Source organism: Carassius gibelio, chromosome B22, assembly GCF_023724105.1.
Source record: "Carassius gibelio isolate Cgi1373 ecotype wild population from Czech Republic chromosome B22, carGib1.2-hapl.c, whole genome shotgun sequence".
NCBI classification, from domain to species: Eukaryota; Metazoa; Chordata; class Actinopteri; order Cypriniformes; family Cyprinidae; genus Carassius; species Carassius gibelio.
The window spans coordinates 39,109,509-39,121,908 of record NC_068417.1 but is presented as its reverse complement, the minus strand read 5'-3'; the positions used below and the strand labels follow the sequence as shown (position 1 = coordinate 39,121,908).

Genomic DNA, 12,400 nt, shown 5'->3' with positions numbered 1-12,400 from the left:
GGTGCTAAACAAAATCAAGCAAGTGTTACAGTATTGGAGACTAAGGGAATTAAGACTAAAAGGGAAAGTTGTGGTGGTTAATTCTTTATTGTTATCCAAATGTAATTATGTGTTGGGACTGGGTGTTAAATGGAATAAAAGAGGCTGTGAATAATTTTGTATGGGGTGGGAAAAGAGCAAAAATATCAGCAAACACATTAATAGCAGATTATAGTGAGGGGGGATTAAAATTGGTAGATTTAGATTTGAAAAGGAAGGCAATAAGAGTTAAGACAGTAAAAAAATATTTATGTGGTAAAGCAGAATATGGTTGGAAGGGGTATATGAGAAAATATTTAAATGAAAGTGGTGATGAAGGAGTGTTTATGGTTTTAAAAAAGCCAATGATTGAAAAATTGCCGTTGTTTTACCAAGAAGTGTTTACTGCATGGGCTGAATTTGTGATAAATGTAAACTATGAATGTGAAAACATAAATCAAATACACAATCAGCCAATTTTTATGAACCCAAGAATAAGGAGGGGAGGGAAAATGCTCTACAACAGACTGTTCATGAGAGCAGGGGTAAGGAAAGTAAAGGATTTGGTGTATGAATATGTAAAGGGTTTCTTACCAAATAGGGCAATATATGATTCTGTGGTGGGGTGGGATGAAAAAATTGACAAAGCAAAAGTGGATGGTGAGTGTGAAAACATTAAAACAAGCCTGCCTGAAAAGTGGGTAGAAGGGATTGAAAGAGAAACTGTTAAAGTGGGAGATTGGGGAATGCCTGAAATGTATATTGTGGAAAATGGGAGAAAAAAGTTTTTGATGGAGATAAATGTGAAAACTATATACAAAATTATGGTCAGAAAGGAAATCAAAGTGCCTGCATCAGAGGCGGTATGGCCAAGACTCTTTCCTGATATGAAGGTAAAGACAATATGGAGAAACTTAAATGTCAAATACAATGGACTGGACTGTGAGAATTTGGACTTTAAGCTACGACACAACAGAATTTATACAAAGGTGGTAATTCATCAAATGAACAAAAATGTGAGTAGAGAATGTGATATATGTGAGACAGAGGCTGAAACTTTGATGCACATTTTCTTTGAGTGCAAAGAACTTGAGGAGTTTCATGCAAAAATGAAAAGACTGATAAAAGATGGAATAGGCAAGGAGTTTGCAGAGGATGAGTGGAAAAAAAATGTTTTTATTTGGAGAACGTATAAATTATAAGGATAGAAAGGTGAATTTTTGGAATTTGATTTTGAGTAATGCAAGATATGCAATATGGGTGAGGAGGAATATGGCATACTTTGAGAGAAAGAAAGTAGATGTGATTGGAATTTTCAAGAGTATTGTTAGAAAGAGTGTGTATATAATGTGGAAATACCTAAGCAAAGAAGAATTTGAAAAAGCATTTGTAGAAGAAAATGGATTTATAAGTACAACTGAAGGGTTAAGTTTAACATTTTGAAAAAACAAGGTTACGTTAAAGTTAGGCAATTAGTTTTGGTTTGGGTTTGAGTGAAGTAATGTGATTAAATTTCAAAGTTGATGCTGTATATGTTAAATATAATTAACATGTAATACGTTTGAAAGTGAATTGTTGGAAATATGATTTATGTTATTATTATTTTTAAGTACTTTTTGATAATAATAAAAAAAAAAAAAAAAAAAAAAAAATGCCCGATCTCGTCTGATCTCGGAAGCTAAGCAGGTTTGGGCCTGGTTAGTACTTGGATGGGAGACCGCCTGGGAATACCAGGTGCTGTAAGCTTTTTGGACATTTTTCACTTAGTATATAATAATTCTGCCTAAAAATAGAGTCAATGCCCGATCTCTGAATATTAGCAGGTTTGGGCCTGGTTAGTACATGGATGGGAGACTGCCTGGGAATACCAGGTGCTTTAATCTTTTTGGAAAATTTCACGAATTATATAATAATCTTTCATTTAAAAAAAAAAGAGTCAATGCCCGATCTCTGAATCTTAGCAGGTTTAGGTCTGGTTAGTACTTGGATGGGAGACCGCCAGGGAATACCAGGTGCTGTAAGCTTTTTGGACATTTTTCACTTAGTATATAATAATTTTGCCAAATAATAGAGTCAATGCCCGATATCTGAATCTTAGCAGGTTTAGGTCTGGTTAGTACTTTGATGAGAGACTGCCTAGGAATACCAGGTGCTTTAAGCTTTTGGGTTTTCTTTCCTACTTATATAATGTACTGGCGATTAGATTGGCTGGTCTTTAAATAGCCATCTCTTTGCAGCAGTCTTCGCTTACGGCCATACCAACCTGGCTATGCCCAATCTCGTCTGATCTCGGAAGCTAAGCAGGTTTGGGCCTGGTTAGTACTTGGATGGGAGACCGCCTGGGAATACCAGGTGCTGTAAGCTTTTTGGACATTTTTCACTTAGTATATAATAATTCTGCCTAAAAATAGAGTCAATGCCCGATCTCTGAATATTAGCAGGTTTGGGCCTGGTTAGTACATGGATGGGAGACTGCCTGGGAATACCAGGTGCTTTAATCTTTTTGGAAAATTTCACAAATTATATAATAATCTTTCATTAAAAAAAAAAAAAAAGAGTCAATGCCCGATCTCTGAATCTTAGCAGGTTTAGGTCTGGTTAGTACTTGGATGGGAGACCGCAGGGAATAACAGGTGCTGTAAGCTTTTTGGATATTTTTCACTTAGTATATAATAATTTTGCCAAATAATAGAGTCAATGCCCGATATCTGAATCTTAGCAGGTTTAGGGTCTGGTTAGTACTTTGATGAGAGACTGCCTAGGAATACCAGGTGCTTTAAGCTTTTGGGTTTTCTTTCCTACTTATATAATGTACTGGCGATTAGATTGGCTGGTCTTTAAATAGCCATCTCTTTGCAGCAGTCTTCGCTTACGGCCATACCAACCTGGCTATGCCCAATCTCGTCTGATCTCGGAAGCTAAGCAGGTTTGGGCCTGGTTAGTACTTGGATGGGAGACAGCCTGGGAATACCAGGTGCTGTAAGCTTTTTGGACATTTTTCACTTAGTATATAATCATTTTGCCAAAAAAAATAGTCAATGCCCGATCTCTGAATATTAGCAGGTTTGGGCCTGGTTAGTACATGGATGGGAGACTGCCTGGGAATACCAGGTGCTTTAATCTTTTGGAAAATTTCACGAATTATATAATAATCTTTCATTAAAAAAAAAAAAAAAGAAAGAAAGCGTCAATGCCTGATCTCTGAATCTTAGCAGGTTTAGGTCTGGTTAGTACTTTGATGAGAGACTGCCTAGGAATACCAGGTGATTTAAGCTTTTGGGTTTTCTATCCTACTTATATAATGTACTGGCGATTAGATTGGCTGGTCTTTAAATAGCCCTCTCTTTGCAGAAGTCTTCGCTTACGGCCATACCAACCTGAGGGCGCTAGAGAGCTACAGGAAGTGTTGGCTGCAGTTTGGAGAGGAAGGCTCTCCTCCATTTTGTTTTTTCTGTTAGTGTTTGTTTTGAGAGTTGTTTTTGGACTTTAGTTTATTTTTTGTGTAGTTTTTCAGTTTTAAACCACCTAACAGCGGCATCTTGCTGGCTGGAGGGTGGTTAATTTTTTGTTTGTGTTTTGTACAATGGACGGATTATTGGCAAACGACACTGGAATGGCTGGAGAGACACGCATGGCAAACGACACTGGACTGGCTGGAGAGAGACGCATGGCAAACGACACTGGACTGGCTGGAGAGAGACGCATGGCAAACGACACTGGAATGGCTGGAGAGAGACGCATGGCAAACAACACTGGACTGGCTGGAGAGAGACGCATGGCAAACGACACTGGACTGGCTGGAGAGAGACGCATGGCAAGCAACACTGGACTGGAGTATCGACAACGAGCAGGACACGGTAAAAATCAAGATGCAAGAGATAAATTTGGTGAAAGGAGATACTTAAAGGAGGCAACTGTGATTGTGAATGTGGAGAATTTAAGTGGGGTGAGGGCTGTGGATATTATCAAAGCGGTGACTGACAAATGTGGATATGGGGAAATCTTGGCACTAAGGCCAAGACAAGGAAAAGAATACGAGCTCACAATGGAAAAAGAAGAAACTTGTGATAAGCTGACTGAGGGATTGTTAATAAATGGAGTGAACTGTGAGATAAAAAAACTTCAAAACAGAGATTATGTTGTCTCTTTCATGCATCTGCCCGTCTACCTTGCTGATGAAGAGATTTTAAATAAACTGGAGGTTTGGGGGGTTTCCCCAATTTCAAAAATAAAGCGGCGTGTATATCCGGGCACCAGCATTGAGGATGGGACAAGATATGTAAAGGCGCGGTTCCCGAAGGAGGTGGCCTCCCTCCCTTACAGCACAAAAATAGAGACGGCAGAGGGTCCACAATATTTTCGGGTGATGCACAGCCATCAGGTGAAGACTTGTCGGCTGTGCATGAGCCCAGACCATGTGGTGAAGGACTGCCCAGAGTTCACGTGCCATAAATGCGAGGAGAGAGGCCACTTCGCAAGAAATTGCAATGCTGTGACGTGCCCGGATTGCAATTTGGTTTTAAATAAGTGTGAGTGTTGGATGCAGGGTGAGGAGGAGGAGCAGCAGGTGGGCGGGCAGGTGCATGAAAGAGACAACGAGCAGCGAGACGATGGAGAAAGAGTTCGAGGTGAAGGACTGGAATTAATTAAGGATATGGAACAACAGAAAGAGTGTAACGAACCCATCATACAAACACAACAGGAGGGGGGAATTTGGACACAGATGGATTTGACTGACAGCTTGAAAAATGCTTTGGATACTATGGAACTGGATGATGAAAGGAATAAAGTATTGAGTGATGCACAACAGGAGGGAATTTTATGTACACCGATGGATGTGACGGACAGTGTGCAAAAGGAGATGGACGCAGTAGAAATTAATGATGCTACAAAAGAGTGTGAACAAGGACAAGAAAATGAGGAGACGCAGGGGAAATCATCAAAAAGAAGAAGATCTGTGAAGGTAATACCCAATTTAGATACTGCAAGAAAAAGAGTGCTTAAAGAAGATGGTTTTGAATGTACAAATAAGTATGAGTTGCTAAAGGGTTTGGAGGAGATGGACTGAGTTTATGGGTTTTATGCATATTTCTATATGTTTTATGCTGTTAAGAATAGTGACTTTTAATGCTAGAGGGCTGTCAGACATGGGAAAATTTGAAAAAGTGAAAGAAATGTGTAAAGGAGAAGATGTGATTTTATTACAAGAAACTAACTGGAGGGAAGAGTACATGACTGAAATAAGGAAAAGTTGGAGCGGAGAGATTTTATATAACAATGGTGATGGGAGGCTGGGAAGAGGAGTTGCAGTTTTAATAAAAGAAAACAGTGGTGTATCGTGTAAAACAATATATAATGACATGGATGGGAAATGTATTGCGGTTGAAATGGAGTATGAGGAGAAAAAAGTTATTTTAGTTAATATTCATGCACCAACAGTAGAGAATGAAAAAAAGGAATATTTTAATGTATTAAGAGAATTTTTAAAGAAACATAAAGAAGTTATTATGATGGGTGATTTTAATACTGTTTTCAGTAAATTAGAAATGGGAGAGGGAATGGTTTTTAAAAATGATAAAGGAAGAAAAGAACTGAAATTATTAATGGAAGAAAATAATATAATTGATGTATGGAGAGAAAGAAACGAAAAAAAGAAAGAATATTCAAGGAGGCAATTAGTGGGTAATTTTATGTGTAAGACTAGGATTGATTTTATTTTATGTACAAGGAACATTGAAGGATTTATCGGTAATATTAAATATGAAGAATCAAGCTTAAGTGACCATAAACCAATTTTTATGCAAATAGACTGGAGTTCAGTGAAGAAAGGGCCGGGGGTATGGGTTTTAAATGTAGAGGTTTTGAAGAATGAGGACTATGTGTTAAGTATTAAAGAAATTATTGAAAAAGAAAAGGAGAATGGAATGTACGGCGAAGATAAAAGGATATGGTGGGAAAATGTTAAATATTTAGTTAAAAAATTCACAATAAAGTACAGTAAATTAATACAGAGAAGTAAGAGGAAGAAGGAGAGAGAAATAAGAGAAAAATTGGAAAAAGAATTAAATGAGAATGGGAAAGATATACAAAAAATAAAAGAATTGGAGGGAATATTGAAAGAAATGGAAGAGGAAAAATATGAAGGCGCAAGACTAAGAAGTAAAGCTAAATATACTGTGGAGGGTGAAAAATGTACAAAGTTTTTTTTTGATTTAGAAAAAATAAGAGGGAAGGCTGGTATGATTAAAGAAATAAGAGGGAAAAATGGTGTAGTTGTGGAAACTAATGAGGAAATATTAAAAGAAATAAAGGCATACTATGAAAACCTGTTTAGTACTGAGGGGGTGGGGGAAGAAGAGAAACTGGAGTTACTGAGGCAAATAAAAACAACAGTAGGAGAACTAGACAAAAAAGAGTGTGATGAAGAGATTAGAGAAGAAGAGATTAAAAGAGCAATAAGTGAATTAAACAAATAGAAAAGTCCAGGTGTAGATGGTTTGGGGAGTGAATTTTATATAGTTTTTAAAGATTTTTTTAACTAGCATTTTAAAAGAAGTATATGTAGAGGTGTTTAAGAAAGGAGAATTAAATCAAAGAATGGGAATGGGTTTAATGAAATTGATATACAAGAGAAAAGGAGAGAAGACAGATTTAAAGAACTATAGACCGATTACAATGCTAAATACTGATTTAAAGATTTTATCTAAAATTTTAGCCAACAGATTGAAAGAAGTCATGCCGAGTATAATTAAAACTAACCAAGTGTATGGAGTGAAAGGGAGAGACATAGCAGATACAACTATTAGTATAAAGGATATGATAAGATACATACATGATAGCAATAAAGATGGGTTTATTATCAGTTTAGATTTTGAGAAAGCTTTTGACAGGGTGGAGCATGGTTTTTTATTTGATGTTTTAAAAAGTTTTGGTTTTGGAGAGAATTTTATGAAATGGATTAGGATTTTATACAAAGGCGCAATAACAAAAATTAAATGTAATGGGTTTTTAACACAGTGTTTTAAAATTACTAGATCGATAAGACAAGGATGTCCGTTGTCAGCTCTTTTATATTCTTTAGTTGCAGAACCTTTGGGATTGGCTGTAAAACATGGAGAGGGGATAAAAGGCATAGGCATCGAGGGAGGGGAATGTAAAATTTTTCAGTACGCGGATGACACAACATTATTGTTAAAGGATCTGAAGAGTGTGGAAAATGCAATTAAAATTGTACAAAAGTATTGTAGGGGATCAGGAGCTAAAGTAAATGAGGACAAAACGCTGTATATGAGATTTGGAGGGGCACCGGTTTTAACAGAACATTTTACCTTTAAGGAAACTAAAGAAATGAAGATTTTAGGTGTTTTAATGGGGAGGGATGAAAAGAAAGCAGATGAAACTATGTGGGAAGAAGCTTTAGGAGGGATTGAAAGAAGATTGAATTTTTGGAGAATGAGAACATTAACTTTGAAAGGGAAGGTTTTAGTTCTTAATGTTTTAATGGTTTCGAAATTGTGGTATATTTTATATGTGTCATCTATGCCGTTGTGGGTAGAAAAAAGGCTGAAAAAATGTTTTTTAGATTTTTTATGGGAAGGGAAGCCACCAAGAATAGCATACAACACTTTAATAGGAGCAGTGAAGAAGGGAGGACTGGGGTTAATGGATGTGGAGCAAAGAAAGAACAGCTTGAGAGTGAAAATAATAAAAAAGTACTTGGATGAAGAAAACGAAGTGGCATGGAAGAGAACAATGGGGCATTTTTTAAGTAAGTGTAGTAATTTTAATTTGGGGGACAACATTTTATGGATGAAAGTTAAAAAATGGATGACGGAGGGGCTGCCAGATTTTTATAAAGAACTGATGGGGGCATGGGGCAAATTTTTAACGAATGTGCATTTTAAGCCACAAGGCAGAGAGAGCATTTTAAATCAGCCTTTATTCTTAAACAACGGCATTTTAAGTCAAGGGAAGGAGGTTTTTTTTAAGAAGTGGTGGGATGTGGGAATCACGAAAGTCAGAGATGTTTTATATGAATTCAAAGAGGGGTTTTTACCAGTGCAATACATTGTGGATGTGATGGAGGAGGCAAAAGAGGATTATAGCAGACGAGAGATAACAAACAAGTATGACGTAATTAAGAATGCAATACCTCAAGAGTGGATAAACAGAATTGACAACATGGAAGAAGAGAAACCTGGGAAAGATGTGTATGTGAGGCTAGGGGAAAAACTGTGTGCTTTTAATGAATGTACTGTAAAAATGTTTTATTGTGTTTTTAGAGATACTGTTTTTAAGAAACCTGTTGTAAACTAAATACTGGATATGGTTGTTCAATGATGTAAAAGAAGAGAATATATGGGGGAACATGAATGGTAAAATTGTACAGACGAAACTGGAGAATATGGAGTATTTTATCAGGAACAAAGCAGTATTCACAGATGTGATTTTAAACAAAATTGGGATGGAGGAAAGTGCAACATGTAAAGTATGCCAAGATGCAGATGAAGGGTTTTTACACTTGTTTTTATATTGTGATGAGCTGAAAGTTTTTAATGAGAGATGTAAAAACATGATTTTAATTTTGAGAGGAGTTGAAATTGGGGAATTTGAGTGGGAAAAGGTGTTCATGTTGGGAATTAATGAAAATTGTAAAAACAAGAAGATCATTAATTTACTTGTGATGTTGATGAAAAGTGCGGTATGGGAAAGAAGAGTAGTGGTGAAAAAAGAAAATGTTTTAATTGATGTGTGGGGAATGTTTAGGAGAAAAGTTGAGAAATATGTTGAATGTCTGTTTTATTACTTTAAGTTGGAGGGAACAATGAATCTTTTTAATTATGTTTTTACTCAGGAGGTCTTAAAGATTTTAAATGACCTGGGGATGGAATTGTCATTTTTAAAAGACTAAACAATGGAATGAGTGTTTTTTAGTTATAATTTGTAAGATGTCTGACAGCCCAAAACTTTAGGAGTGTCTATGTTAAAGAAAGCATATTATGTACCTTTGTATGTTAAAATTTGATATGTATGTTTGAATTGAACAATTTCTTTAATAAAAAAAAAAAAAAAAAAAAAAAAAGGCTATGCCCGATCTCGTCTGATCTCGGAAGCTAAGCAGGTTTGGGCCTGGTTAGTACTTGGATGGGAGACCGCCTGGGAATACCAGACCGCCTGGGAATACCAGGTGCTGTAAGCTTTTTGGACATTTTTCACTTAGTATATAATAATTCTGCCAAAAAATAGAGTCAATGCCCGATCTCTGAATATTAGCAGGTTTGGGCCTGGTTAGTACATGGATGGGAGACTGCCTGGGAATACCAGGTGCTTTAATCTTTTTGGAAAATTTCACGAATTATATAATAATCTTTCATTTAAAAAAAAAAGAGTCAATGCCCGATCTCTGAATCTTAGCAGGTTTAGGTCTGGTTAGTACTTGGATGGGAGACCGCCAGGGAATACCAGGTGCTGTAAGCTTTTTGGACATTTTTCACTTAGTATATAATAATTTTGCCAAATAATAGAGTCAATGCCCGATATCTGAATCTTAGCAGGTTTAGGTCTGGTTAGTACTTTGATGAGAGACTGCCTAGGAATACCAGGTGCTTTAAGCTTTTGGGTTTTCTTTCCTACTTATATAATGTACTGGCGATTAGATTGGCTGGTCTTTAAATAGCCATCTCTTTGCAGCAGTCTTCGCTTACGGCCATACCAACCTGGCTATGCCCAATCTCGTCTGATCTCGGAAGCTAAGCAGGTTTTGGCCTGGTTAGTACTTGGATGGGAGACCGCCTGAGAATACCAGGTGCTGTAAGCTTTTTGGACATTTTTCACTTAGTATATAATAATTTTGCCAAAAAATATAGTCAATGCCCGATCTCTGAATATTAGCAGGTTTGGGCCTGGTTAGTACATGGATGGGAGACTGCCTGGGAATACCAGGTGCTTTAATCTTTTGGAAAATTTCACGAATTATATAATAATCTTTCATTTAAAAAAAAAAAAAAAAAAAGAAAGCGTCAATGCCCGATATCTGAATCTTAGCAGGTTTAGGTCTGGTTAGTACTTTGATGAGAGACTGCCTAGGAATACCAGGTGCTTTAAGCTTTTGGGTTTTCTTTCCTACTTATATAATGTACTGGCGATTAGATTGGCTGGTCTTTAAATAGCCCTCTCTCTGCAGTTGTTTTCGCTTACGGCCATACCAACCTGAGAGCGCTAGAGAGCTACAGGAAGTGTTGGCTGCAGTTGGGAGAGGAAGGCTCTCCTCCATTTTGATTTTTCTGTTAGTGTTTGTTTTGTGAGTTGTTTTTGGACTTTTAGTTTATTTTTTGTGTGGTTTTTCAGTTTTAAACCACCTAACAGCAGCATCTTGCTGGCTGGAGGGTGGCTAATTTTTTTGTACAATGGATGGATTATTGGCAAACGACACTGGACTGGCTGGAGAGAGACGCATGGCAAAGGACACCGGACTGGCTGGAGAGACAAGCATGGCAAACGACACTGGACTGGCTGGAGAGAGACACTTGGCAAACGACACCGGACTGGCTGGAGAGAGACGCATGGCAAACAACACTGGACTGGCTGGAGAGCGACGCATGGCAAACAACACTGGACTGGCTGGAGAGAGACGCATGGCAAACGACACTGGACTGGAGTATCGACAACGAGCAGGACGCGGTAAAAATCAAGATGCAAGATATACAATTGGTGAAAGGAAATACTTAAAGGAGGCGACTGTGATTGTGAATGTGGAGAATGTAAGTGAGGTGAGAGCTGTGGATATTATTAAAGTGGTGACGGACAAATGTGGATATGGTAAAATCTTAGCACTGAGGCCAAGACAAGGAAAGGAATATGAACTGACAATGGAAAAAGAAGAAACTTGTGATGAACTGACTGAGGGATTGTTAATTAAAGGAGTGAACTGTGAGATAAAGAAACTGCAAAACAGAGATTATGTTGTCTCTTTCATGCATCTGCCCGTCTACCTTGCTGATGAAGAGATTTTAAATAAACTGGAGGTTTGGGGGGTTTCCCCAATTTCAAAAATAAAGCGGCGTGTTTATCCGGGCACCAGCATCGAGGATGGGACAAGATATGTAAAGGCGCGGTTTCCGAAGGAGGTGGCCTCCCTACCATACAGCACAAAAATAGAAACGGCAGAGGGTCCACAATACTTTCGGGTGATGCACAGCCATCAGGTGAAGACTTGTCGGCTGTGCATGAGCCCAGATCATGTGGTGAAGGACTGCCCGGAGTTTAAGTGCCATAAATGCGAGGAAAGAGGCCACTTCGTGAGAAACTGCAATGCTGTGACGTGCCCGGAGTGCAATTTGGTTTTAAATAAGTGTGAGTGTTGGATGCAGGGTGAGGAGGAGGAGCAGCAGCAGGTGGGCAGGCAGGTGCATGAAAGAGACAACGAGCAGCGAGACGTTGGAGAAAGGGTACGTGGTGAAGGACTGGAATTAAATAAGGATATAGAACAACAGAAAGAGTGTACCGAACCAATCATTCAAACACAACAGGATGGGGGAATTTGGACACAGATGGATTTGACAGACAGCTTGCAAAATGCTTTGGATAATGTGGAACTGGTTGATGAAAGGAATAAAGTACTGAGTGATGCACAACAGGAGGGAATTTAATGTACACCGATGGATGTGACGGACAGTGTGCAAAAGGAGATGGACGCGATAGAAATTAATGATGCTACAAAAGAGTGTGAACAAGGAAAAGAAAATGAGGAGACGCAGGGGAAATCATCAAAAAGAAGAAGATCTGTAAAGGTAATACCTAATCTTGATACTGCAAGAAAAAGAATGCTTAAAGAAGATGGGATTGTGTGTGCAAATAAGTATGAGCTGCTAAAGGGTGTGGAGGAGATGGACTGAGTTTATGGGTTTTATGCATGTTTTTATATGTTTTATGCTTTTAAGAATTGTTACTTTTAATGCTAGAGGGCTTTCGAACGTAGGAATATTTGAAAAAGTGAAAGAAATGTGTAAAGGAGAGGATGTGATTTTATTACAAGAAACTAACTGGAGGGAAGAGTACATGACTGAAATAAGGAAAAGGTGGAGTGGAGAGATTTTTTATAACAATGGTGATGGGAGGCTGGGAAGAGGAGTTGCGATTTTAATAAAAGAAAACTGTGGGGTATCATGTAAAACAATATATAATGACATAGATGGGAAATGTATTGCGGTTGAAATGGAGTATGAGGAGAAAAAAATTATTGTAGTTAATATTCATGCACCGACTGTAGAGAGCGAAAAGAAGGAATATTTTAATGTATTAAGAGATTTTTTAAAAAAGCATAAAGAAGTTATTATGATGGGTGATTTTAATACTGTTTTCAGTAAATTAGAAATTGGTGAGG

General features: G+C 37.7%; 3 non-coding genes across 3 annotated transcripts; all 3 read left to right on the top strand.

The window, feature by feature from the left end:
- Positions 1-2,263: 2,263 nt before the first annotated feature.
- Positions 2,264-2,382, top strand: LOC128000016 (5S ribosomal RNA). The gene has a single exon (XR_008172816.1). It is a non-coding gene; the product is annotated as a 5S ribosomal RNA (ribosomal RNA).
- Positions 2,383-2,885: 503 nt separating this feature from the next.
- LOC128005194 (5S ribosomal RNA) lies at positions 2,886-3,004 on the top strand. The gene has a single exon (XR_008177853.1). It is a non-coding gene; the product is annotated as a 5S ribosomal RNA (ribosomal RNA).
- Positions 3,005-9,716: 6,712 nt separating this feature from the next.
- LOC128005116 (5S ribosomal RNA) lies at positions 9,717-9,835 on the top strand. Its single transcript, XR_008177780.1, has one exon. It is a non-coding gene; the product is annotated as a 5S ribosomal RNA (ribosomal RNA).
- Positions 9,836-12,400: the final 2,565 nt, after the last annotated feature.